Raw genomic sequence first — 27,752 nt, 5'->3', positions numbered from 1 at the left:
TAGGCGGGGAGACCTCTCCCGATCTCCCCGAGTGTACTGCCCAGCCCGGGGGAATGGCCCGCATGTACATGGCATCACTGGACCCAGGCAGCATGCCTAGGTGGGAGGCGACCCCACTCCTCACATGGGGGCTGCCTCAAACAAGTACCCTCGGCTGGGTGGGGCGTCTGTCGAGGCTTCCCCCTGGTCCAGCAAGGTTGAGAGGGGCGTGTGGCTTCCCATGTCATGGAGGACCGCGCGCCTCCCTCACCAACAATGTGGCCAGGCCATCGAGTCCTCTTGGGTCTGGGGGACCTGCTCACCTGCCCAACCGACAGGGATTCCCACTCTTCTCTGGGTCAGATCTCTCTCCCTGTCGACTGTGTGTCTCCTAGCAGAACAATGTGGCAGAGCAAGCCTCCTAGCTCGGGCGCAAGTCTCCGTTCACTTGCCTGGGCTGCGGCGGTGATATCCCAGCACAAGAAGCGTCTGCATGTGCCCCCAGGGCACCACCAAGGCTGTGCTCATCCGTGTTGCCCCAGAGGCTGCTGGTGAGCTCTTCTGGGGTTCTTCCTGCATCAGGAGGAGGGTGGGGAGGTCACCACAATCAAAGCAATGTTGTGCGCTCCCTTAGTACTGTGACCACCAAGACTGGAGCACTCTAATCGGAAGGAACAAGGTGCTCTTCTAGTGTTTTGAGACAGAAGCACCCCCCCCCCACACACCATACCAGGGAGGGCTAGACTCCGTAAACAGCGCTCCCCTCATGCTGATTGTTCAGAGGACAGGCCCCCCAAGCCCTGGGAGGCCACACAGAAGTGGCCCACGCAGTGAGCATCAGCAGGCCAGCTTATCCAGAGCCCAGAGCAGGGTGGGGGGGGCAAAGTCAGGGAACAAGCTGGAAGCAGGGTAACATACAGAAAGGCAATCCAGCAGAGTTCTTTGAGCCACCCAGCAGTCACCAGGACAACAAAAGAAGAGCAGTCCAGATGAGTCCTTTGTGAAGTCCAGTGGTCCTTCTGGCAGAGGTTCAGTCCAAAGCCCAAAACTGCTCTCTCAATGTGGGGGGCAGCCACCTGTACTTATACTCATTTTGAGCAGCCTCCAAAAGGGGGAGGGGGGTTCCAACCAGCACCAACCGGTTCCAGGAATCTCCCCTCTCTCCTCCAGTTCTGGCTCCAGACATTAGTGGGGGGTAAACGAGCCCTTTGTGTGAGGCCAGGGCACAGCCTCTCATCTCCCAACCCAGGAAGACCATTCAACATGCAAAAGCTCTCTTATGAAACCTCCACTCTGCCTGTGTGCAGGCTGTCTGAAAAGTATGCACAAAGCCCAGCTGTCACTCTCCCCCAGATGTGGATTGGAGGCAAGCTGCAAAACACCAAAGTCATAAGCACTGAGAAATGCTCACTTTCTAAAAGTGGCATTTCTATAATGGTAATAAGGAATCCACCTACACCAGTAAGCAGCGTTTCTCACTATCATTACAACCATACCAAATATGCCTACGCCACCCCTCATAAATCAGACAATACCACTTAGACATATGTTAGGGCATTTCCAATGCTGCCCTATGAGAGAGGTACAAGAAGCTGGCCTGGTGTGGTGGATGCCTATGGTACTTACACCTTATACCAGGTCCAGGGTTCCCCTATTAGTAAAGTGTAGGCAGTGTCTAGAAGCCAGGCTCTCTAGAGGTATCTGTGGATGAGCAGCCACGGCTTATCGAGGAGACATGCAAAGCTCATGCAACACTACTGTAGTCACACAACACTTACAAACATGAAAGAAAACACTCAGTTTCCCAAAAATAAAGGTACTTTAGTTTAGTGGCACGATTATCAAAAGCACTAGCTAGGCAACCCTCTAAGTGGAGGTAAGTAAACACGCTAAGGGCCTGATTATGACCCTGGCGGACGGCGGAGGCCGTCCGCCAAGGTACCGCCGCTGAATGACCGCACCGCGGTCAAAAGACCGCGGCGGCCATTTAGACATTTCCTCTGGGCCGGCGGGCGCTCTCCAAAAGAGCGCCCGCCGGCCCAGAGGAAATGCCCCTGCAACGAGGACGCCGGCTCAGAATTGAGCCGGCGGAGTTGCAGGGGTGCGACGGGTGCAGTTGCACCCGTCGCGTATTTCAGTGTCTGCTTAGCAGACACTGAAATACTTTGCGGGCCCCCAGGGGCCCCGCGGCACCCCCTACCGCCATCCTGTTCCTGGCGGGCGAACCGCCAGGAACAGGATGGCGGTAGGGGGTGTCAGAATCCCCCATGGCGGCGCAGCAAGCTGCGCCGCCATGGGGGATTCTAAGGGCAGCGGTAAACCGGCGGGAGACCGCCGGTTTGCCTCTTCTGACCGCGGCCGAACCGCCGCGGTCAGAATGCCCTGCAGGGCACCGCCGGCCTGTCGGCGGTGCTCCCGCCGACCCTGGCCCCGGCGGTCTTAGACCGCCGGGGTCAGAATGACCCCCTAAATATGTACACTAGTAATCAGAAATAGGCATAAATAGCAAAAGAAAACAGTGCAATAGCAACAGACAATAGTGACCCTAGGGTGAGCCCAAACCATACCCTAAAAAAATGAAATGTGAATGCAGGACCCCCAACCCAGGTAAGTGTAATCTGTCGAAGGGAGCTGGTAGAACTAGGAAACCCCAAAGGTAAGTACCACAGTGCCCCCCCCGCGACCAGAAAGAAAGGAGTGAGCTACTGGATTTTCCTCAAACCACCCAAAGGGCTGAAAATAAGGATAATGCAACACCCAGACAAGACTACAAGAAACCAGCAGTGGATTCCTGAAGAGGAAGACCTGATAAAGAAGGGGACCAAGCCCAGAAGTCGCAGTGTCCAGTTGTGGCAAGAGCAACTACCCACCGTTCTATGGTTGCAGGAGTTGGTTGACGGTAAGACGAAGTCGGTCAGCAATGCAGCCCTGTCAGTGAAGAATTCCTGGAGGATGCAGTCAGTGTCCCACACCGGATGGAAGATTGCAGTCTGTCTCTGGTGTGGAAAAGCCACCAACAAACCTTCTCAAAGGCAAGAGTCGCGTTAGAGAAAAAGTGGAGCTGCTGGGGACCAGCAAGGTCCAGGAGGACTCAACCCAAGAGGGGAGTCTCAGGGGACCTTCAGCAAGGAATAGAGTACACAGAAGCAAACACAACCCCCCACATGAGACCCTCTGCAGGAGGACCCAGGAGTCACAGAAGAGCCTACGCAGTACAACTGAAGAAGGGTCCTACACAGCAGGAGAAGCATGCAGAGGGCTGTGAGACGCAGGGAAGAGTGCGGGGGCTGGAGGTACACAGAACCTGAAAATCCATTGGAGGAGACACCAACAAGCCTTGGTAGCTGCAAGAGACTTGTGCACGGGGGCACTGTCCTGCATGGGAAGGCAAGGGCTTACCTTCATCAAAGTTGGATAGCTGGTAGAGAGGACCAAGGGGACCACTCCAGACCACCACCCATGATGCAGGATCCATGCAGCTCAGGATGAGAGCAGGTCCACGCAGCTATTTGTCGTTGCAGTTGGTGCCTGCAGATACAGAGTAGAGACTGCTTCACTTCAAGGAAGATTCCTTCTTTCTTCTTGTGCAGACTGAAGACTTGCCGTCCTCAGAGGATGCACAGCCGGGGGAATGTTGCAGAAGCTGGAAGGAGCCGTGGAAGCAATGTTGCAAGCAGAGTCTTCGTCATGGATGCAGGTTGTTGGTTCCTGAAGGTCCAGTCCCAGTTCTGGAGGCCAGAAGTTGAAGTAGAGGTTGCAGAGGAGTCCAGCTGGAATTTTGAAAGCTGAATCTGAGGACCCACCCAAGAGGTAGAGCCTAAATAGCCATGGAAGGGGTATTGGCCACCTAGCCAGGTGACCACCTATTAGAAGGGGGCTCTGACCTTACCTGCCTGACCTGGCTACTCAAATGCTCCCAGAGGCCTCTGCCCACCTTGGATTCAAGATGGCAGAACCAAGGGACCTTCTGGAGGAGCTCTGGGCACCACACCTGGGGTGGTGATGGACAGGGGAGTGGTCACTCCCCTTTCCATTGTCCAGTTTTGCACAAGAGCAGGGACTGGAGGTCCCTGAACCGATACAGACTGGTTTGTGCAAGGAGGGCACCAAATGTGCCCTTCAAAGCATACCAGTGGCTTGGGGGGACTACCACTTCCTAGCCATGTAACACCTATTTCCATAGGGAGAGGGTGTTAACCCCTCTCTCAAAGGAACTCCTTTGTTCTGCCTTCCTGGCCTTGAGCTGATCAAGCAGCAGGAGGGCAGAAACCTGTTTGAGGGGTGGCAGCAGCTTGGGCTGCCCGGAACACCCCAGAAAGCTGGTAGGAGCAATGCTTGGGGTCCTCTAAGGAGCTCCCAGAGTGCATGGAATCATACTTCCAATACTGGCAACAGCATTGGGGTATGATTCTGACATGTTTGATACAAACATGCCCAGGTTCGGAGTTACCATTATGTAGCTGCGTCCCCGCACTCACAAAGTCCATGATAATGGAGCTGGAGTTTGTGGGGGTACCTCTACTCATGCAGGGGTGTCCTCACACACAGGTAGCTGCACCCTGCCTTCTGGGCTAGAAGGGCCTACCATAGGGGTGACTTACAGGCAAATAAAAAAACTAGGAGGGCCTATACAGTGGTAGGTTCTGAAAACAAAAAGAAAAATGATGGTTCTGTGCATAGTACTCCCATATAAATCTCGAAAACAATGAATGCACAGTTCCACAATAAAGAAGGTAGATCAAGTCCCAGTATGGGAAAGATCAACAGGTACCTGTGGATATCCTAAATCAGGAACAAGAGCCCTCACTCACAGTTTGGTGACATGCTTCATCATCGGGCTTTGCTCCTCGTCAGGCAATGCCTGACGGACCCCTCGAGGGGGCTCTTTACCAGAGATCTTTTATTGAAAGTATTTGCCGGTGAATGAGTGCAGTTATGTGGATTGGTGAATAATGCTGTTAAAATTGACTAGAGGGAACAATAACAATAGAAAAATGTATTAAGAAAATGTGCCTCTGTCAAGATTAAAAAACAACAGGTAAGGGGAAAATCTGAATAATGTCTATTTTACCCTATTTAATATAAGTATCTGGTAGCTTCAACCCCTATAAACTTGGGATTTGATAAGGGCAGGATTGGAAATCCCTATACTGCCAAAATGAAAATGGTCAACATGTTTCTCGCTCAAATAGTCAACAAAGATAAGAGGGCGATTCGTCAGGACCTAAAAAAAACATACCTAATCCTCACTTATGTAGTAAACTGAATTGAACATATGTGGCAGGAACTTGAAAAATAAAATAAAAATGTAAGTACAGAATTGTAATAACACTAAGTGCACTGAAGGTGCAAATCAAAACACACTGGTGAAAACCCCTCGTAGTGTTCTCATCAAATTGTGAATATAGGTGAATGATCACTTCTAATAATAATAAAAAGTGGGGGAAGCCATGCCAGAAAGAGGATACTTTCCTACAAGAGGCTGTACTCACAGTAGTCAATCAATCAATCAATCAGAGATTTGTAAAGTGCACTACTCACCCGTGAGGGTCTCAAGGCGCTGAGGATGGGAGGGAGGAGAAGCTGGGGGGGGGGGGAGTGGGGTGCTTCTACTGCCCAAACAGCCAGGTCTTGAAAAAGTATCCTGAAGGTAAGGCAGTCTTTGGTCTGGTGTAGGTGGGTGGGAAGAGTGTTCCACGTTTTGGCGGCGAGGTGGAGAATGATCTACTGCCAGTTGTAGTTCTGCAACATGTGGGACGGTTGCGAGGGCGAGGGCGGCAGAGCAGAGATGCCAGGTCGGGGTGTAGAAGGAGAGTCGTCTGTTGAGGTATTCTGGTCCGGTGTTGTGCAGTGCTTTGTGAGCGGGAGTGAGGAGTTTCAAGGTGATTCTCTTGTTGACTGGGAGCCAGTGCAGGTTTTTCAGGTGGTCTGTGATGTGGCAGTGGCGGGGGATGTCCAGGGTGAGGCGTGCAGAGGCGTTCTGGATGCATTGCAGCCTCTTCTGGAGTTTGGTTGTGGTTCCTGTGTAGAGGGCATTGCCGTAGTCCAGTTTGCTGCTTACGAGGGCTTGGGTGACTGTTCTTCTTGTTTCAGTGGGTATCCATTTGTAGATCTTTTGGAGCATGCAGAGGGTGTTGAAGCAGGAGGAGGAGATGGCGTTGACTTGCTGGGACATGGATAGTGAGGGGTCCAGGATGAATCCTAGTTGCGTGCGTGGTCGGTGGGAGTCGGAGCAGTTCCGAGAGTGGCAGGCCACCATGAGTCATCCCATGCGGAGGGGGTGGAGCCAGAGATGAGGACTTACATCTTGTCGAAATTGAGTTTGAGGCAGCTGCTCTTCATCCATTCGTCAATGGGCTTCATTCCTTCGTGGAGGTAGGTCTTGGCGGAGTCTTTGGTGAGGGAGAGGATCAGCTGGGTGTTGTCGGCGTGTAAAATGATGTTGAGGTTGTGGGATCGGGCAATGTTAGCGAGCAGGCCATGTAGATGTTGAAGAGGGTCGGGCTGAGGGACGAACCCTCAGCCCGACCCTCTGAGGCTGTTTGTCACTACTAGGACATGTAGTACATAAATATATATGTCCTACATTTTACATACACCGCACCATGCCTATAAGGCTAGCGATGGCCTACCTTAGGGGTGACATATGTAGCAAAAGGGGAGTTCCTGGCCTGGCAAGTGAATTTAGATGCCAGGTCCCTGTGGCAGTAAACTGTGCACACAGGCTCTGTGGTGGCAGGTCTGAGACAGGTTTGAAATGCTACTACTGTGGGTGGTACAAGCTGCACTGCAGGCCCACTAGTAGCATTTAATTTACAGGCCCTGTGTATAGGGATATCACTGTACAAGGGACTAACAGGTAAATTAAGTGTGCCAATCAGGTGTAAGCCAATCATACCAAGTTTAGAAGGGAGAGCACATGCACTTTAGCACTGATCAACAGTGTTAAAGTGTCCAGGGTCTTAACGTCAACAAAAAGGGTCAGAAAAAATAAAAGGAGGAAGGCAAAACGTTTGGGGATGACCCTGTGAAAAGGGCCAGGTCCCACAGAAGGTCTTCCTTGAAAAAAAGGGAACAGAAAATGGCATAAGACTTTTCTTAGGGCTGCTAGGCTAGTCGAGGGGTTGTCCTTGAGTTGTGATGAACAGACAAGTTAAAGATTAAGCCTTGTCTAAGGATGCTGAGCCTAGCTGAGCCATGCTTCGAGTTGAACATGCTAGCTGAAGGCCACCAGATTGATGGTGAGTAGATTCACAGTAGGACAACAGTTATCCGATACAGCAAGGTTTAGCAAAATGTCAGGAAGGGTGGATAAATCCACGAGGAATGAGCAATAGGGTGAAAGTTGGAGGGCTGGTGTCAGTAGGGACGTCGGGCATAATTTAGGGAAAATGATGGAGTTAGATCATAACATATTCGCTCTGGGACTTTAGTTTATTTAAGATCAACCAATAAGATTGTAGGAACTGTGAGCAATGGCCTGCCTCAGTAAAGGAGCCGTGTATATACTATTACAGTGTGCATGCTACTTCCGTGTCAAGTTCACATCGAGCTGCTACTAATAAACCCATAAACACGACCATCCAACAGCAACGCAAATATCAAACAAGATTCCCTACAGGAGAATGGTTGGGACACAATGTGCGTCAGGTGGGACTGTAATTCACCGTTAACAAGCTAGCAATAAACCCAGTAACAGCCCGTACATCACATAAGCTGAATTCCTGCATTTTTGTCACGTTATGTCATTGCACGGGAGGTCAACCTAGTGAGTCAAAGAGCAAGCGATGTCACTTCCGGTACGTTTTGATTGAGTGAGACTGGTGTGAGTCATTTGTGAAAAATGTGCTATTTTTATCTACCTGCAACAGGAACACACTCTTGTGACCATCACTTAATCCCTGTCTGTGCGGGGAGTCTTATAATGTGACATAGTTTGTGGTCATAACATTTTGGCATCCTTATAAAAAACATCTGTACTAGTTCTACTTCAGAGAGTTCAAATATGCACGGAATTAGTTATAATAAAACGAAATGTCGGCTCTCGTCAGAAACACAAATAGGACACTTGGCGACGAACGCCAGAAAACCTGGCAGCGGCTGCGTAGAATGAAATCACAGATATCTTGTTTATATTTTCAATTCTGCAGTAACAATGCGGACGAAGCACTTTAAACAGATAACCCTATCTCCAAAGAGGTAAATATACCCCACCCCAATTGTCCTTTCCAAAACAGCCTTCTCTTCACTCTCAGATGCGACCGACACAGAGAAGCTGAATATCTCCTATTAAACCAGTAAAAGAACAAAAGCTGTACCCATCCAAACACATCAGCATTCCTCACTTTTCGTGGCTGCCAACTGCCAAAGGGCATAACACCTGGCATTAACCACATCACACATGTGAACAACAAGTGTCGCTTCCTGGCAAGGGACGCGGGCCCCAATAAGGAAACAGTTTGCTCCTGGCTCGGACTAGAACATTTCGGCGCAGGCCGCGGCAGGGCTCCGTGGCGCAGCCTGGAAGTGGAAGAAAAAACACAGCATCGACAGAAGGCAAAACGAGCCTGACGCAGATGGAAAAAACACACGATAACCAGGGCACTCACCGTGCAGCCTGCAGAGTTGAGGTGACTGCGTGAGAAGGCGGGCGGCTCCCACGCGCCGTGCCGTGGAGCTCTGCCCGCAGTCCTGCTGGCGCTGCAGCGCGAGGAGCTGGCACCCGGCCCCAATGACCACGCACACCAACTCTTCCGACGACAGGCGCTCGATAAACACCGCGTTTCAGGTCCTACCAGTTGTACACTCGAGCTCCGCGGATTTGAACCGATTCCAAGATCAACAAGAACAGAAAGACAGCGATCTCCAGCTTAACTGTTTTATTTAACGAGCACACGCCTTGGTCCACAATAAACCCGCTTTCACTATATAATACGTGCATGCATTTTTACAACAACGTGGATTGATTATTGTTTTTGCACTGTCACTACCTGCACTTTTCATTGGTAACATCATCGCATTGGTTCCTGAAAGGTTCGTTGTGTCACAGTCCTGATGGCACAAGGATGATGGCCCAGCTTGAAATCTTCTCTGACCGCAGTGCACTGGGCGAGGGGCGCGGAGAGTCATGGTATTAATTAAACCAGCCCCTTTCTGACGCAGACTAGGGTAAACAGTAGATCAGATCTTGCATCTAGGGCCACTTAAAAACTGATAATCACTGGATATTGAGTACGGAATTACCCTAACCAGGACATGCAGCGAATTTGCAGTTCACAGCAAAGGGGCATTTGCAAACTTTTTTTTTGCTCAAACACGGTCATCATTACGCTGAGCAGAGAAATAAATGCCCAATGTCCGAGTTTGGCAATTCCAGATATGTATAGGGTTTCCAGGGGACTTTGATCTAAACATGTACTTACATAATACTTCCACATTTCAGTATATTACGCCTCATTCACTATTTTCGATAACTGTTCTTTGATAAAAAATACCAGCCACAGGCCAGTAGAGAAAGGCAAATAACTACAAATTTAGGGCCTGATTTAGAGATTGTCGGATGGGTGACAGATATCCTGTTAGTCTTATTACAATTACATTATATCCAATTGGGCTTGTAATAAGGGTAATGGACTGTATCTGTTGTAACGAGTAACCCATCCGCCGAACTCTAAATGACTCACTTATTCTCTCGGAACTGCCAAGATATCATATCAATCAATCAAACATTTATAGAGTGTGGCAAATCACCCCATAGGGTCTTGAGGCGCTGAAACTGTATGCTGCTGCATGGAGGAATGATCATTCGAACAGCCAGGTCTTTAGGTCTCTTCTGATGAGCTGGAGTGACGTGCGGTCTTGAGATGTATGGGGAGGTTGCTCCAAGCCTTGGATGCAAGGTGCGTGGAGTGTCCTGAGCTGTTGGCTCAATGGATCTGTGGAGTGTCTGCAAGGGAGAGGGAAGCTGATCGGAGGCGTCTGGTCAGTTGGTAGAAGGTTCAGCATTTGTTGATATATGCTAGTCCTTCTTTGTGCAGGGCCTTTTAAGTGTGAGTTAGCAAATTGAACTTGCACCTCTTCTGAAGGGGGAGCCAGTGTAGTTTTTTGAGATGGGGTGTGATGTAGGTCCTTCTGGGGAGGTCAAGTACGAGTCTCTTCGGGAGATGTCCTGTGATTCCTACGTAGAGTGTGTTTCCGTAGTCCAGTCTGCTGGTGATAACCTGAAGATTTTGCTGAGCATGCAAAGGGTATGGGAGCAGGCAGATGAGACTGTGTCAATTTGTTTCTTCATAGATAGCTTGCTATCCAGGATGATGTAGAGGTTGTAGGTGTGGTCTGTTGGGGGGGGAGGCAGGATGAGGTAAGCTCTACGAGACACCATGTGAGAAGTAAATGACTTTCCTAACGTTGTCCTAGCTATCAATAGGCAATGTGCTTGATTTGAGATTCAGGAGATTGTGCAGACATAATGGTGCTGCTGGGTGGGTTGGGGGGCACTGCGGGTAAAGAGGGGGCAATTTGAAAATGTCCCTAAACAGGGCTCCAGACACATCAGACACACCTAAACAGGTGTTCCCAGTCACCTACGTCATCTGGTATTGCTACTACGTCCTGCAGAGTTTGAAACATCAAACTAGAATCCATCCCGAAAATATATCAGTACATAAAACCTGAAAGTCAGGACACAGTTCTGAGGTGCACCCAGTCACTTGCAGACACCTGGCATAACAGTTCTGAAAATGGATAACAAAAGTTTTTCTTTCACATGTTGCTGAAATCTTCAGAGTACGTGTGTAGTGTCTCTGTCCATTTACAGATAATGACAATGGAAAGTTCCCTATGGAGAACTGAGTCCACACAAGTCTAGTCCTCACCAGCTAATACATAACAGTCCACTTCAAGATTTGAGCTCTAACAACAAATTAGAAATCTTTCCAAGGTCAGCAGATTCCATTGAACACACATAGGATGTTCTCCACCCCATAGCCACATGAGAAATACAAAGTTACCTAGCAAGGAAACATGATTTTTTTTCCCTGGGCTATGGGCTGGGATATGGGCTCAATGTGCTGTTCAGCAGGATGTCTGCAAAGATCCGTGGTGCAAAAAGGTTTCCCGTAAAACAATTAAAGATAATGCTTGCCAAAAGATGCCCATAGAATATTATTCCTTGTTTGACCTTTCTTCAAGTTGTTTTGGATCACTTTGCATTTTAGAATAAATATATCAGAATAAAAAATCATCAAACAATGGGTTATCAGATACAAGAAAAGATACAGATACATTTGGGACAGTTAACATGCATATTAAAGATGGAGAGTGCCCAGAGAACCAGGCTCTCCCAAAAGGCCCATTGGCAGCACTCCCATATATCTCCATCACAAGTATGTCATTCCAAATGAACACCTTGCTTAATACACAGGTTTCCCAGGGACACACATCTATTCATTTTCTGTAACCATTCTTCTAGGCTGAGGGTCTCATGGCCCTCCACTGTTGAGCAGTGGCATGGTGAACCAGCATTAAGCCTAAATACCATTGTGCTTTCATATAGTGGTTTGTATTTGGATCCTTTAAGGTAGGCAACAAAGCTAATTTAAGAGAATGTGGGATTGACTAAAAGAATATCTGCAAAAAAGTGTTGAAGACTGCCACGTTAGACAGCCTGGATCACGGGCCAGTCCCAAGATATATGAAATAAGAAGCTATCAATGAAATGGTAACACCCATGTTGGGGGGAAGCTCTACCCAATTTATGCAATTAAACTCGTCTGCAATATATCTTCTGAAGATACACAAATTGAATTAAATTGTATCATTCTGAATTGGCCACTACTTCAGAAGACGTAAGACAATCCCATCAATCCTCCTCGGCCAGAGCGCCCACATCTTCCTCACATGCCTCCTGCAGGGTGATGAAGTGATCAGTGGAGTTGATTACCAAAGATCTGTAGTGCAGTGAAACACTCATTCCTCACTGCACTTATCACAAGTTTGGTCTCCAATGGATTCAATTCTGCAATGTTACCTGCATCTTTCAGATAAGGGGAGAAGGCATGCAGAATTTGGAGGTAACAAAAGAATTGAGAGCTATGTAGATAAAATTCATTTTTTAATTCAGAGAAGGCTTGAAGGTGGGATCAGCAAATCCCATCTTTCAGAAGAGATATCTCCCCACTCAGAGATGAGTTTTACTAGTCAATTTGATGTCCCAATGCTTCACACGAAGTGAGTCCAACCAAATACCAAAAGCCAATTTAGTAGTGGGAAGCAAACCATATAGAAGCTGTAGAGAACACTGTAGTGAGCTCCTACTTGACAACACTAGGTCAAGTAAGCAGAGTCAAACCGAGGGCCAAAAAGCCAGTCATTAGTACCTAATAAATGAGCATAGTAAACAGGATATTATGTTCATTATGCTGATATCCCTCATCATATGAGTACTCGTAATATTTAGCCACGTAAACACATGGAGCCCCATTAGAAGTTTCAAAGAAGTGAAGTAAGCCTCCTAAGAAAGCAGAGAGGAATATGCTGCGGATACATTTGGATGGCATTCATCAATTTTGGTAAAGGGACCATTTTATTGATTGACACTCGTCCCATAGGAGATAATGGAATAGGTGACCTATGATTCTGATTCCTTTAAAGGGAGTCCAGGAGGTGAGTTTACCCAACGCTCAGCAATGAACCAGCCACATGCACACCCAAGTATTTGAAACCAGTGAACTGTATCATTATTTCCAGGGCCCAGATGATTTCTTCAGGGTGGGCCCTGCACTAACAAGTTGATTGATTTAACGCAACCTAACTTCAGGCTCAAAATATGAGAAAAAAAGATTTAGTAGTTGCATCATTCACAGGCCAGAGATGATAGGGTGGATTTCTGGTGGATCTCGACACACCCACAGCTAGGATACAAGCAGAGTGCAGACTATGAAGTGTAAAAAATAAAATACAAGACAGCAGGCCTTCTCCCTTGATGCACTCAGAATTAGGAATACCATCACTGTATCCATCAGGAACACTCAACATTGTCCAATTTATTGAAGAGTTGAACACTTCCCTCTTTAATGAACAGTACCTCACAATGCATTTACCAATCTCAACTCAGCTCCTTCTCTGCTTACTTGTTGACTTCATGCTTGTCTTTGGCCATGAAGAGCGCTCTGTAGCCTTTTGGCTAGGTTTGCGCTATAGAAATACAGGGGGGCTATGGCAGATATGAATTTCATCGGCATAAAGTAAGGCATGAGCTTGAATCTCTGCCGGCCATTCAAAATCCTAACTATCTTTGTAGGCTTTCACCAGTCTAGCAAGATTGTCGATGCCCTGTGCAAACAACAAACAAGAGAAGGTGACCTCATTTGGGTTCCTCTTTCCATATGAAATGGGGGGGGGAGGGCAAGACACCACTGACACCGACCCTCGTTGTTAGTATAATGTGTCATTTAAGTTAACATAAGAAAGGAACAGGGTCCAAAACTCATGCCAACAAGAATCGTAAACAGATTGTCCAAGCCTACAGAGAAGACATTCTCAAAATTGACCATTAAGGAGCCAGAGGGCCTTCCAGAAATCAAGAAAGAGCAACTGCATTATCGAGGCATGAGAAGAGGCATGTAAAACTATATAGTGTAAAGACACTTTGGTCTGTGTTAAGCATCGCATAAATGCCTGGCAGTATGTTATTGGCAAGCACTTTTTTTACAGAATCTTGGTATGTAGGCCAATGAGCGAGAGAGATAAATTGATCTGCTGGCCTGCCTAGTTTTAAGAATACAGTGATAATACTTCTCCAGAGTCATAAGGGCCTTGCCTTAGTCCTCAGCTACTCTAAGAAACATATCACAGAGTATGGGGCCACCTTGAATGATGAATGAAACCTACTGAACAGTTCTGCGGGGGGCTTTTTGGTTCCAGGAGTCTTACAGGTGGGCATTGTGAAATCACCTCACTCACTTCTTTGATAGAGAGTGTGACGTTCCGAAGGATCGTGACCACTTGGGGCAGTAACGATAGAGGGATGTCACACAAGACTTTTGTCAAGTTTTGAACAGTGAGCATGTGGTGTGCAGAGTATTTTAAACAACAATTCTTCCACACTCTCAGAACAGGGAAATTGGCAATGTAATATAATCCCCCAACCTAAAATACAACTACTATACTGTACTATTAAATCACTAAAGGTCTGTGAGGATTTCCTTTTCAGCACTTTAGATCCCACAGTGACTTCTGATAAAACGAATTATGGCATAAGACTTTCTAAACTGAAAAGATGCCCTTAGTTATTTTAAATATGGCGTGGTGGGCATTGTAGACTTGAGCATAATGTGTGAGCAAAGTGTGGAAGCCCTAATTGAAAAACGTGTGTATACGGGGCGGGCAGTTCTCCCCTACAAGAACATTTTCAAATACATAACACATTTAAATGGTGGATTTTTCAGCATACGGCCAGCCTTTGAAAATGTTGCACTTCAGCATAATGAAAAGAGCAACAGCACAGTGTTTTCACCTAATCAGAACACAAAGTATGGACTTCCATAAGAGCAACTAAGATCTCAGCAAAAAACGATTTAAGCCAGCAGCTGCGTTTTAAAGTTCTATTGCCTGTTTCGCCTTTTGGTTACTGAGGCCAGAAATAACATCCAAGCTTCCCTCATACTAAGCTCACACCTCAGTCAAAGAGCCCCCTTACGGCTGCAACCCCCATGTGTTGAACTCCTGACACACTGTACCATTCATCCTATCAGTTTTCCACTGAGATCCTTAATGCATGCTAAAACAAGCAATAGAAGTGCCATGCCTCTCTGTGTCTACTGAGGCCACCTGGGCACTGCCTGCTGTTGTGCCCATTGTTCTTTAATTCTTCTTTAACTTGCGTTGTGCACGCTTGCCCCGTGCAGTCCACTCATGCCACACACTGCCCACTTTAAAAGATTTCCATTCCCTTGCACACTTACGTAAGTGTCTTTGAAAAGCTACTGATGTTAGTATTGTGTGGCAATTGTTTCTGACAACGCCTCACATGTAGGTTTGCCACCTTTCCAAGAGAAGTATACCAGCCATTTATTGTTGTTTAAATGTCTGAAAAGGCCCGGACATGATACTAAATAGGACTTTCAACAAAACTGTATGTATTTAAAGAAATTGGGTTACTGGTTGAGGGGATAAAACCCTACTCAGGCAGTAACCACAATTCTTGTCAGGGTGAGGCACAAGCAAACCTCAAATTAACCTTTGCTCAGCCCTCTGGTATCTTGGCACAGAGCTGTCAGGCTTTATTTAAAGGCAATGTGTAAAGTATGTATGCCACACTTCAAACAGTACAAAAGTGAAAATACAGCACAAAAAGAAGTTCCACGCCAATTTCAGTGAAAATTGCACCAAAAAGCATTTGTGCCAACTGTAGAGATCTGGTCATGCAGGACTGGGACAAAGTCACAATTTCAGGCTGACTGTGATAGAGCATGGGCCGGATTCAGAGACCTAGTTAGGCCCGCTAAATAAGAGTACATTAAAATCCTGCCGGCAGAGCGATCTGAGGTGTGCCCCGAGGATGTGTCACAGAGCTGAGGCGATGCATTGGTTGTGAGGGGCTGTGGAGCTGCGATGCAAGGCCCTGTGTCATTGTCGAGGCTCCCGTCAACGAAGACTTATAATGCAAAGTCCGGCATAAGGGGTTTGTTGCGCAGTCTAGGCGATGTGCTGGTTCCAAGAAGCTGCGAGGCTGAGATGAGAGAACCTGCATCATCGTCGAGGCTGCTGTCGACGAGGGATTTACGATGCAAGGACCTGTGTTGGTGAAGGTTTGTACAGTGGCTGTTTTGATGCAAGCTGTGAGGCCGATGTGGATATCTTGCGATAGAAGAACACTTGCATCAGAAGTAATGCGTCAGTTCTGCTCAGCATTGCACCGCGCAGCAGAGGTGGGTCTGTTTGGTCAACAGATGGGCTGGCAGAGCACCTTTGGGCCCATTTCCAACAGTGTAGCACTGGGGTGGCACAGGGTGGGACTCACAGATGGCACAGTCTAGGTGCTGGGTTCAAGGTTGTTGGAGTCTTCTGCCCCTGAGTCTTGGGTGAGGTGGCCAGCTAACTGGCCCTTGGAGTCACTTTGGGGTCCTGGGTTCAACAGTTGCAAGTCAAGGCCTTCTCACAGATGCAAGAGGCCAGCAGGCAGTAGGTCAGCACAGCTGGGCAGCAGACCTTCAGAGCAGCAGTCCAGCCGAGTGGCAGGACTTTCATCAGCACAGCAGCGTTTCTTCTTGGCAGAGCATTCACAGGTCCAGAAGTACACTGTAGAGCTGGTGTCTGGGGTTCAATATTTATACCTGGGCATTCCTTTGAAGTGGGAGAAACTTCTAGAGGTTTCCCATTGAAGTCCCAGGGATCCTGCCTTCTCTGTCCTGGCTCCAGACTAACTACAGGGGGTATGCAGCATTTTGTGTGGAGGCAGGTGTAAGTAGGGCTGTGCCCAGCTCCACCCTCCCATCCTGCCAGTGATGGCCTATCCGGCACATATAAGCTCTCAACTGTGTGTGGCTGTCTAGGAGGAATAAACAAAGCCCAACTGACAACTACACCAAATCATGTGACTCAAAGACAGGCGACAGGCATTCAATGCAAAATTCTAAAAGTGGCATTTTCAAAATTGTAACTTAAAATCCGACTTCACCATGAGAAAGGATTTTTCATTAAAATTCCAAAGACACCAAACAAGAACTAGTAGCTGCGCCCACTTTAGAATGATCACATTAAATGTAATAAGGTAACCCCAATGTTATCCTATGGGAGATGCAGGCCTTGCAATAGGGAAAAATGATCTTAAGAGTTTTTCACTACCATAACATGTACAACTAAAAAGTGCATGCCCAACTTTTTAAAATACATTGCACCCTGCTCTCTGGGCTGTCTAGGATCTACCCTATGGGTGATATATAAAAAAAGAAGGTTGGGGCCTGGCAAAAGGTTTATTTTGCCAGGTCCACAGGGCAGTTTAAATCTGCACACTCAGGCTGCAATGGTAGGCCAGAGACACATTATTAGGCTACTTAAGTGGTTGGCACCATCAGCATTTGATTTATAGGACCTGGGCACAAACAGTGTCACCTTACTAGGGACCTATGTGTAAATTAAATATGCCAATTGGGTGTAAGCCAATTTTATAATGTTTTAAGGAGCCAGCTCAAGCTCTTTAACACTGGTTAGCAGTGGTAAAGAGTGCAGAGTACTAAAAGACAAAAAAGACAGGTTCAGAAAACAGAAGAGTGAAGGCAAAATGTTTGGGGATAACCCTGTAGAAAGGGCAATGTTCTACGGTATTTGTTTGTTATAAGCCTTTTCTTCTTTGTTTACTTTCATTAAGAATCAGGGATCAGCAACACAGCTCTACAACACATTTTAATGTGCTTTCTATTTATATTTGCCTTTGAGTATGTACATATGAGAGCTAAAAATACCGGCTTCAGTTGATTTTGCTTTTTTTTGTACTGGCCAAGGCATAAAAATACCGGTGGTGCTGTTAGAAAACTGGCCAGGTTGCAACCCTACACACACAAAATTTCAAAATGTCTTTGAACTTTGAAGCTAGTTCAGAGAAGGCACAATGAGAATGCACAATTTAAAACCTATTGTTTTCACAATTGGTTTGAAAGGACAAGAGAAAGCGCTGTCAGTGGCCAGCAGGAACTGGTCATTGTCTGATGCAGCGCCCTCTGCTTCAGTCTTCAGTCACTGGCAGCTCCTCTTCCCCCCTGAGCCAGAAACCAAGGGTGCTCACTGCACATGCTACTGAGATATGTATCTAGCTGGTGCTGAAGCCTTGCATGGGCGGTATCATGAGGGCCTTGCCACTGCATGCAGCAGGCCAGCCAACAGGCCCACCTGGAGGGACGTGCACTCACCCTTGCCCGTACTCACAGGTAGGCTACACATAAGATCTTTAATCCCTCCTACCCCTTTCCGGGAGAGTGTCTCACTCTCTTTCTCACACTCTATCTCTCCCTCAAACATAGATATATGTCACAGCCCCCGAACATTTGAAGCACAACTTTCTCCTTCCTTAAGTGAATGAGCTTAGGGTTGTTAGTCACTCTCCATCACACTCTAACCTGATTGGCAGGGATTCATGCCATTTAAGAAACCTGATTGGCTGATAGCACTAGCCAGCATTTAATGATTAAGTGAGACAGTGTATTATAGCAAAGCGATTTGTGTGCCAAATGTCAATTCGAAATAGGCAAGGACAGAGAGCTCATGATCAGATGAGGAAGTGTTTCAGGACACGATGTAAACTGTAAATTCCATCCTATCTGCATTAAAACCTGGTGGACTTGATTATACGCTGAGTTATCAGAGGTCTAGCCATGACCCTGTACCTAAGGTGCTCTTACTGGTGTGAATCATTCAGCAGAGCAGCGCATTATTCATATTTCAGGGCCTGCAATTAAAGAGGTTCTGAATTTACTTTTATTCAGAAGGCTGTTTAATTATTCATTGGTATAAAAGGTAGGCGAGTCACTGAAGGCTTGCGCTTGGCTAGAGAAAAAAAGCCTGGCTCTAGCTCAGTGGCTGGTACTTTTGAAACCACAAGCACAAAACGAGCCAAGCTTTCACGCAAGGACATGTGGCCTAGTAGCTAGAGCTGCAATCCTGCCACATAGGGAACTAGGTTTGAACTCTTTACCAGGCTCAGCGTCTTATGAATCTGAGAAAATCTCCCTGTGCTGACAGAAAAGTAGCAACATAGTCTCTGTGTGTTGTGAGCGCTCTTATGTCCTTTGGCAAGGTTTGTGCTATATAAAAATGCCAAAAAAGTGGTTTCTGCTCATCACGCATGCAATAATGTCACACAGCATTAATTAAAGAGACTGCATTTTCCATTCATTGCCCCCCCATCCCAGTCCATTACAGCATGAGTGCAGCCTGCCCACCACACATATTTCATGTTCCCTTTCTTGTATGCACTTACTGCTGAACTTGGCAAAATGTTTTGTTGACTGCACTGCCCGCAGTTGCACTCCCAGGCCATGTGCGAGGCAGGGAGCAGGAGGCGGCAAAACCATAGGACTAGGTTCTACTTGCAAACGTTTCTTCAGCAATGGAGCCTGTTGGGTCTGGAAAGAAGGCTGAAAAACGGAAAAATATTGAAACCATAGAGGAGGAAGATACTCTCCATATATCTAGAGCAAACCTGTAGCGGTTGATAAAGAAGGCTCTTGATGAAGCAGTAAATGACCCTCAGGCTAAAAGGCGAAGGTTGGATCAGGATGACAAGATGGTCTGGATGCCTCTCCAAAAGGGAAGTATGTACAGGGGAAAACTTTGACTGACATGCTTGCTCACACAACAGATGTTTTGAGTTTTGAACAGAAGACTCTGGATAAGGAAGTGTTTTTTGCCCACTATAGTGGGTTCATGGTGGAAGAACTTCCATTCCATAATGTTCTAAAGGACATAGTTTTGAGAGAATGGAAGGATGTTGACAGACAAAATATCCCTCGTTTTCCACATTAGAGTTACTTGGGGAAACGATTGATAAGAAGTTTCCCCAGGTGCCTAAAGGAAATTATGTGCTCTCTTTCATGGCACTGTCATTAGAGGCACTCTATCTCATCCGACAGACAAAAAAATTGAATCTTACGCAGACTCTAACTTTGGAATCAAGGTCAGCTTGTAACAAGGTCAGCTTGTATGCAGCTTACGTGTCCCATGATCATTTAAAAGATTTTCAGAGACACTTTAAATGCATCCAAGAGAAGGCTGCCTCCACTGCAAATATGGCTTGAATGGAGGTGTAGTCACAATTTCTCTCGGAGGTGACATTTGATAATTTATGGGCTTGTGCTTCTGATGCGGCAATTGCTGGGAGAAGAACACTCGGGATGAAACCTTGAAAATTAGAAATCACCCAGAGATCCTTGGTGCAGAAACTTCTATTCACAGTTTAATTAAATGGTTCAGAGGTCTGTGTGAGAGAAGAAAATATTGAAACCTCTTAAGCTTTTACTTGTAAAAAAAAGTCATTAGTAAAAAAGCAAGGTCAGCAATGGCAAAAAGGGAGGTGTTCCTTTCCCTTTTGAGGCCAGACTCGTGGTTGGGGATCTGCGTTTGCCAATAAGTACTGGCCCCAGGGTCAGTCTGAGAGAGACACTGGTCACAAAGGACTATTTGGCAGAGGTTATATTTCTTCCTTCCTCAGTAGACTGCTCAAGTCAAGGATCTTTGGGTACTCTCAATAGTCCAAGATGGTACAAGATTCCTAACAGACAGACTCCACCTATTCGGTGTTCAGGTCTATGTTTTTGTCAAGCAACAACACAAAAAGATAAGCTTTGATGTCAGGTGTAGAAAAGTTGCATCTCAAAAAGGTGATAGTTCCAATCTTGTCTCATCAGAAAGCAGACAGCTTTTACTCTACCCTTTTTTAGTACTGAAAGTAAATGGGTCATTCCATCCAGTGTTGAACCTCAAAGCACTGATAATTGGGTCCGATTGGAGAGGTTTCAGATGGTCATGCTCCAAACTATAATCCTGTTGCTCATGGAAGGTGACTTGCAGGTGACTCTAGACCTGGAAGATGGTTAATTTCATGTGCCCATCTATACCGACAGCCAAGCTTTCCTTAGGTTCACGGAGGGAGACAGACATTTCCAATTTCAGGCTCTACCAATCAGACTGTTGACTTCTCCAAGAACCTTCACAAAGGTATTAGTACCAGTAGTGGCATCTTTGAAATTTCAGAATTTTTATATCTCCCATACTTAAATGGCTGGCTAATCTGTGCTTCCTCTTTTTCTAAGGCTCAGGAAGCAATTTTGTGACAATAGATTTTCTTTATCGGGTGGACTTCAAATTGAACATCCTGTAGTCTCACTTACTACCAGCTTAAGTCAGATGATTCATAGGGGTGATATCCGGAACATCTGTGTTTCTGTTGCAGAACAGGATTAAATTCCTTCAAATGATTCTTTAAACTGTGTTGTTCCGTCCCTTAGCATAGGCAAGGTGTTGAATGAAGGTCCAGGGACTAATAGTATTGACAACGGCGGTGGTTCTGTGGTCTTGGTTTCATTTTAAGCTCTTGGTAAATCACCTCTTGAGTCACTGAAGTCCAGTTTAGGGAGATTATGAGACAAAAAAAGCAGTTACTTAGGAGATAGCCCAGGATCTCAGCTGGTGTTTACACACTGCCAACTTGGAAAAGGGGGTTGCTTTTCAGATATGGGGCTGAGGTGCAACCATATCAGACTGGGAATGAAAAGGTGAATGATCCAGGAAGAACAGACTTTGCTCATCCAACTGATGAGAACAAGGTGCAGTTCTGAAAGAAGTCCAGTTCTTTCAGTCACACTTTGACAGAAAGAGTCTGGTGATCCGTATGGACACTCAGGTTGCTCGGTGTTACCTGAATTGTCAGGTGGGATGAAAACATCTCAGCTGAATTGTCTTGCAAACCAAATTTGCTCATGGGCTGAAACCCATTTATCTTCCCTAAGAGTGGTGTACATTCACTGGGCATTAGATGTTCAGGCGGAAAGCCTAAGTTGCAATTTGCCTTTTTCAGTGTTGTTCTATCTGGCGATTCCACACTTCTAACAGTTTTATCAGTTGCTTGGTGCCCGTGGATAGACATGTTTGCATCACCCGGCAACTTCACAGCCAAGGACGGTGGATGCAGTACAAATCCTGTGGCTGCTGGGTCTCCTATATGCCTTCACCATGATTCTGCTCCTCCCAGAAGTGCTTCAGAAGATTTGGGTGGAGATACGGTGTCAGTTATCCTGGAGGCAATATTTTGGCTGTGATGCCTGTGGGTTTCCTTACTGATGACCCTAGCCAAGGGGAGAAGGGATTGCTCTTGCCAGTGGATCCATACCCACTGCAGTTTCTGGAAAGGTCTCAAAGCCAGTTGAGGAATCTCAGCTAACGACTTGGAAGTTTAAAGATTAACTTTGGTTCAGGATTCAGCCCTTATTACAGCACCGAACCCATCCTGCTGGCCACCACAGATGACATCCGCTCTCTCCTCCACTGTGGCCAAACAGTAGCTCTCATCCTACTAGACCTATTGGCCACCTTCGATACAGTGTCCCACTGCACCCTATGCGCCAGAGTCCACACAGTAGGTATATGCGACAAGGCCCTTCGGTGGATATACTCCTTCCTGATAGTTAGAACTTCTGCCACACCTGCCAGAACCTACAGAGATCAGCTGTAGAGTACCCCAAGGATCCTCGTTGAGTCCCATGCTATTCAACATCTACATGGCCTCCCTTGCGGCTATCGTCAGAATCTACGGACTGAACATCATCTTCTATGCTGATTACAGCCAGCTGATCATTTCCCTGACTAAAAGACGGGATGGAAGCAGTCGCCGCCTGGATGAGAGAGCTCCAACTCCAACAAGACCGGGATCCTCATCCTGGGACCCTCCTCCTCAGCCTGGGGCACTCCTTGTGGCCCTCAACACTTGGCAGCCCCCCACCCTTCAGACCACGCATGCAACCTCAGCGTCATCATCAACTCAGCGCTGACCATGACAAGACAGGTCAACTCCGTCACCTCCACCTGTTTCCACACCCTCAGTCTCCTACAGAAGATCTTCAAATGGATCCCAAGCGACTGCTGCAAAACCGTGACACACGTCCTGATCACAAACAGACTTGACTACGGCAACGTCCTCTATGCTGGAACCAACAAGAAGAACCTGAGCAAGCTACAACAAATCCAGAACGCTTCCACCAGACTCATCCTGAACATTCCCTGCTGAAAACACATCACATGACAACTGAGAGATCTCCATTGACTCCCCGTCGAGAAGACGATCAACTTTAAACTCCTCGTACACGCCTATAGGACGCTCCACAACCTTGGACCCAGATAACTCAACCACTGTATCATCTTTTACTCCCTTATGAGACCGCTCCACTCCTCCCAGCAGTAGCTCGCCACTGTACCCCACATAAGGAAGCCCTTGGCTGGAGGGAGATCGTTCTCCTACCTGGAGGCAAAATGTTGGAAAACCTTAGCTCTCCCCCTCAGACAGTCTCCATCACTACCTCAATTCGGGAAGGACCTCAAGACCTGGCTCTTTGAATGAACCTTGAGGACATACCCCACAGCACCTTGAGGCCCTACGGTGAGTAGTGTGCTCTGAAAATATTGATTGATTGATTGGTTTACCCTTGGGTGTTCCAATCAGGTAGCTGAGGAGTTCCAAAGATATAGGAAAGGGTCTACTCTGGCATCTTACACAAAAAATTGGAACTCCTTTTGAGGCTGATGTGCAACAAATTTCCTGAATCTAGTTTTAGCTGATTCTTACTAAATTTTGAAGAGAGACTTTACTTAAGGATTTTGCTGTATCACTTGCGGCACAATGGCAGACATTAAAATGTTTATAGGAATTGGAGCTGGCTGCTATACTCCTTTGAAAAGCTGATTATTGAAAAGTTTTCATTTGAAGAAGCTGGTTCCTTCCATCAAAGTTCCTTCTTGGGATTTACTCACTATTTTAAGGGGCTGCAGTGTGCTCCATTTGAACAGTTGCAGTATTCCCAGTTCTTCTGTTTGAGAGGAAAAAAAATATCTTTTTGCTGGTGATTATAGAATTGCTAGTGGTTTCGTTCCCTCACCTTACATTATTACTAGACAGAGTGATACTGAGACCAGACCCCAAATCCATTCCCAAGATTTCCTCCATGTTTCCCCTAGTACAAGAGATAATTCTGTTAATAATGCAGGTGGATGATCAGCAGCAGGATCTTTTCTCCCTTGACGTACGTAGGGCTAGGTTTAGGCTCTCAAAGTCACTCTTCATTTTGTTTGGGAATGTTAATAAAGGGAAGACAATATCTTTGTCTACTTTAGGAAGGTGGCTTGCATGATAGCCCAGTCTAATCCTGACAACTTCACATCATACCCATATACCTGGATAGCAATAACAATCTAAAAAATTATGTGTGCAATGAAAAGACAATCACCAAAGACAATGAAAAGTGCCACGGCTTTCCAGCATGTCCATTTCTACACATAACACTCTACAAAGATCTTCCACTGGCTCAAACTTTTATATTTATTACCACAACTTATTACTAAACAAATCGCTCCTAACCAAACAAAATGAACACAACCTTACAAAACCAAACAATGCTAATCCATGAACCTTGTGAAAGGGTGTTTAGATTATGAAATGCTATGGGCCAGACATAAGGCAGATAAGTGTGGTAAGCAACTGCTGATAAGGTAAAATAACAGAAAAAATTGAACAAGTAAAATGTTTCAGGCATGAAAAGGAAGAAGATGATTAACGGAAACAAGAATCCACAGAGGGTAGGCTGGTGTCAAGCTGGGCAGTGTGCATTGCTGAGCACAAAGGCAAGAGAAACAAGCACTGGCAGAGCTAATACGACTGGGTTTAATGTGTTATTTGAACAAAGATATTCACAAATGTTTAAGTATGTTGCCTGCACAAATGCTGTTTACCACATTAAAGCCTATCCTACTGCCTTTGGAAATGCTGGGAAAACAGTAGGAAACAAGCAATGGCAATGCCAATAGATCTGGCTTCAAAGGAATGTTGTATGGTAATGTGAAGCATTACAAGTAAATAGCAAGGAAATAGATATGTACTTGTGTGGAAGCAAAGAACTGCAGAATACTATTGGTGTAGGTAAAACGGTCATGTGAGTGTTGTACTGTCAAACCAGACCTATAAATCCATGTAAGTTAAGACTGCCCTCCTCCTATCTGTGCTACTGCCAGAGAAAAACAACATCAATTATCTAGTTATCTTAAACACTCCAGTAGCATCCCAATGTCATGTGTGTGCCCTTGAAAGTTCAAGCTTAGGTAGCTGGATAAATAAAACAATCACAGCTGTGTGGAGGACAATCACTGGTTTGTAGAAGCACAGACCTTCTGCCCAATTAAGACATGTACTCCTGACTACCAATCTGTGGTCGGAGCCAAAGCCACTCTCTAGTGATACTCACATAATTGTCTGGCGATAGCTGCACTGTCAAGCCAGACCATAAAAAGAATTGATTTCTGTATTGAATGTGTGTAAAGAGAAACAATTGGAAGTGACAGAGCGTGATGATTAAGTATCTTTTTCAAATGTAAAATAGTCCCTCGTATATTCCAAAGGAAGCATGTCATGGAAGGCAGAATGAAGAACCAAAGAGCCAATAGCATGAGTGAGGTAAGAGAAATACTTTTCCAGGTTGCACCAAAGTTTACTCTATATATATTTCAAAGAATGTGTAACACTACAAAAACAGACAGATGTGCTATCACATTAGATCTAAGAAAAATAGGCAAATGCACTATCTTGTTATTTGTAATAAGTAGTTGATGATTCCTCAAGCCATAAAAATGACTGCAGATCAATAAAACAATAAAAAAGTAATATCCTACGAAACTTTGCAATCAGTAACATATGTAAGCACAATGTTAGAATGTGTGCAAGTGTAAAGCAATAATCCAGGCAATACATCTCAAAAGGATACTTTATTGCAGAGCTGAAACATGGGTAGCAACAGAGCACACAGAATCCACAGCTCCTCCTACTTCATCCACTCAACGTCTGCCTGTCAGTTCTATTCTACAGTGGAATCAGAACTCCAGAGCAGCACACTCAAGTGAACACAACTACCAATGTTATAAAAATAAATAACATAACCTAATTACAATCTTATCAATATTTACAAAACTATAATTAACCCTCTCCCCGTCAAGGACATAATGGTTACGTCCGGTGGTGCGGCACTGAAGTGCCACGGACGTAACCATTAAGTCCTGGTAGAGGCCCTTGGGGGAAATACTGGTGCTCCCCCAAGGGCCTACCACCACCCCCCACAGGGCAGGTGGAATCTCTTCCCCTTCCACCCTGACCCCCCCACCCCTCCACTGATGTCTGATGACGTCAGCACACCAATGCACGCTGACCTCATCAGAGGTCAACTCCCATTGCACTGGAAGCAGGAGAAACTGATTAGTTTCTCCTCAGTACGGGGGGCAGGGGAGGCAGAGAGGCATAAAAAGGCTTTTCCTTCCATTTTCATTTCGCATAGCGATCGTGCTGCAGGAAGCCACTAGACACCAGGGACGTTTATTTGTTTTGTTTGGAAATTGTCATAAGGGGAGCAGCCCCTTGGGCAAGGGCCGCTTCCCAAGGAGGGTATTTTTTTAAGGCCATTTCTGTAGAATGGCCTATATTAATTAGGCCAGTCTGCCTCCGGTGGGGGCAGAAGCCATTAGGCACCAGGGATTTCTTTTTTGGAATATTTATATTGATAAGGGGAGCAACCCCTTAGGCAAGGGTTGCTCCGAGGGGGGGGATTAGGGATGGGGGGGGCCAGAAACCATTTAGGCACAGGAATTGGTGTGTGTGTATGTGTGTGTTGTGCTTGAGGGGGCACATTAATGTTGGCCATATCAGATTGGTCTATTTTCAGAAAGCCCACCAGAGACCACGGAGAATTTGTTTTTCAAAATAAGAGGGTGGGGGTATGGCCATACCTCGACCCCAAATAAATGGGGTCAAAGTTGTTGTGCCCCTAGGGCAATTACCCCCGATCCACACCTGGGGGGTAGAAAGTCTACTAGATGCCAGGGAATAAAAAAAAATAGTGGGGTGGTGGCTACCAACCAGTATGGGCATGGTTATGCCCCACCCCAACTGAAGGGGGTAACAGTCTTTCAGCTCTCCACCTGCACACTAAAACATCTTATCTCACGGCAAGCAAGAGGATATTTGATTATTTTGGGTTTTGGTTTTACTTTTGGGCCATGAGAACTTGGCTAACTCTCAAAATCGTCCCACTTGGAATGGTGAGGGCTTCACTTTTTGGACTTTGGGACGCTGCCATGTAGAAAAATCCACAAGACCTAGACACATCTGAAAACTAAACATCTGGGTGAGTCCAGGGTGGTGTGCTTCACATGCATCCCGCACCATTTTCTTGCCCACCATGCCCTGCAAACCTCCAACTTTGATGGAAATCACACATTTTTTCCCCCATTTTTGTGAGGGAACCTTCTAGAATCTGCAGGAATCCACACAATTCCTACCACCCAGCATTGTCTCATCTATACCAATAATAATTGTGCCCCACTTGTCTGCCTAAAAATGTTTTTTTTCAAACTGTCCTTTGGGACCCGCTTTGGTTCCCCCTCAATTTAGACATGTTTTTTTCTCTTCCCTGTCACAGGCACTTGGCCCACCTACACAAGTGAGGTATCATTTTTACCAAGAGCGGAGGGGAATGTTTGTCCCAGAGCGGTAATCCCACACAGAAATGTGGGGAGATTGTTTTAGCTAAATTTAAGGTTTGCTGAGGATTCTGGGTAAGAAAACACTGGGGATCCACGCAAGTCACACCTCCCTGGACTCCCTCGGGTATCTAGTTTTCAGAAATGTCTGGGTTTAGTAGGTTTCTCTGTATGGCTGCTGAGCCCAGGACCAAAAACGAAGGTGCCCCCACCTCCTCTACAAAAACAGGTAGCTTTGTATTTGATCATTTTGATGTGTCCATGTTGTGTTTTGGGCAATTCCTGTCGCGAGCACTAGGCCTACCCACACAAGTGAGGTACCATTTTTATTGGGAGACTTGGGGAAATGCTGTGTGGAAGGAAATTTGTGGCTCCTCTCAGATTCCAGAACTTTCTGCCACCGAAATATGAGGAAAAAGTGTTTTTTTGGGCGAAATTTTGAGGTTTGCAAAGAATTCTGGGTAACAGAACCTGGTGAGAGCCCCACAAGTCAC

The 27,752-nt window shown here is 46.2% G+C and overlaps 1 protein-coding gene across 2 annotated transcripts in view; it reads right to left on the bottom strand.

Moving 5' to 3' along the window:
* ATXN7L1 (ataxin 7 like 1) overlaps window positions 1–27,752 on the bottom strand; it is a 530,170-nt gene that overhangs the window by 490,412 nt on the left and 12,006 nt on the right. The window contains exon 1 of one of the 2 annotated variants that reach the window (XM_069229852.1): window positions 8,589–8,722. The exons of the other annotated variant lie outside the window; for it this stretch is intronic. The gene's annotated coding sequence lies outside the window, so the exon portion shown is untranslated. Of the gene's footprint in view, window positions 1–8,588; window positions 8,723–27,752 lie in introns of those variants that run through there. 2 annotated transcript variants of the gene reach the window in all.

The sequence above is a fragment of the Pleurodeles waltl genome, chromosome 4_1 (genome assembly GCF_031143425.1).
Source record: "Pleurodeles waltl isolate 20211129_DDA chromosome 4_1, aPleWal1.hap1.20221129, whole genome shotgun sequence".
Lineage (NCBI taxonomy): Eukaryota > Metazoa > Chordata > Amphibia > Caudata > Salamandridae > Pleurodeles > Pleurodeles waltl.
The sequence above is the reverse complement of the archived record's forward strand: the minus strand, read 5'-3'. Positions and strand labels throughout refer to the sequence as shown.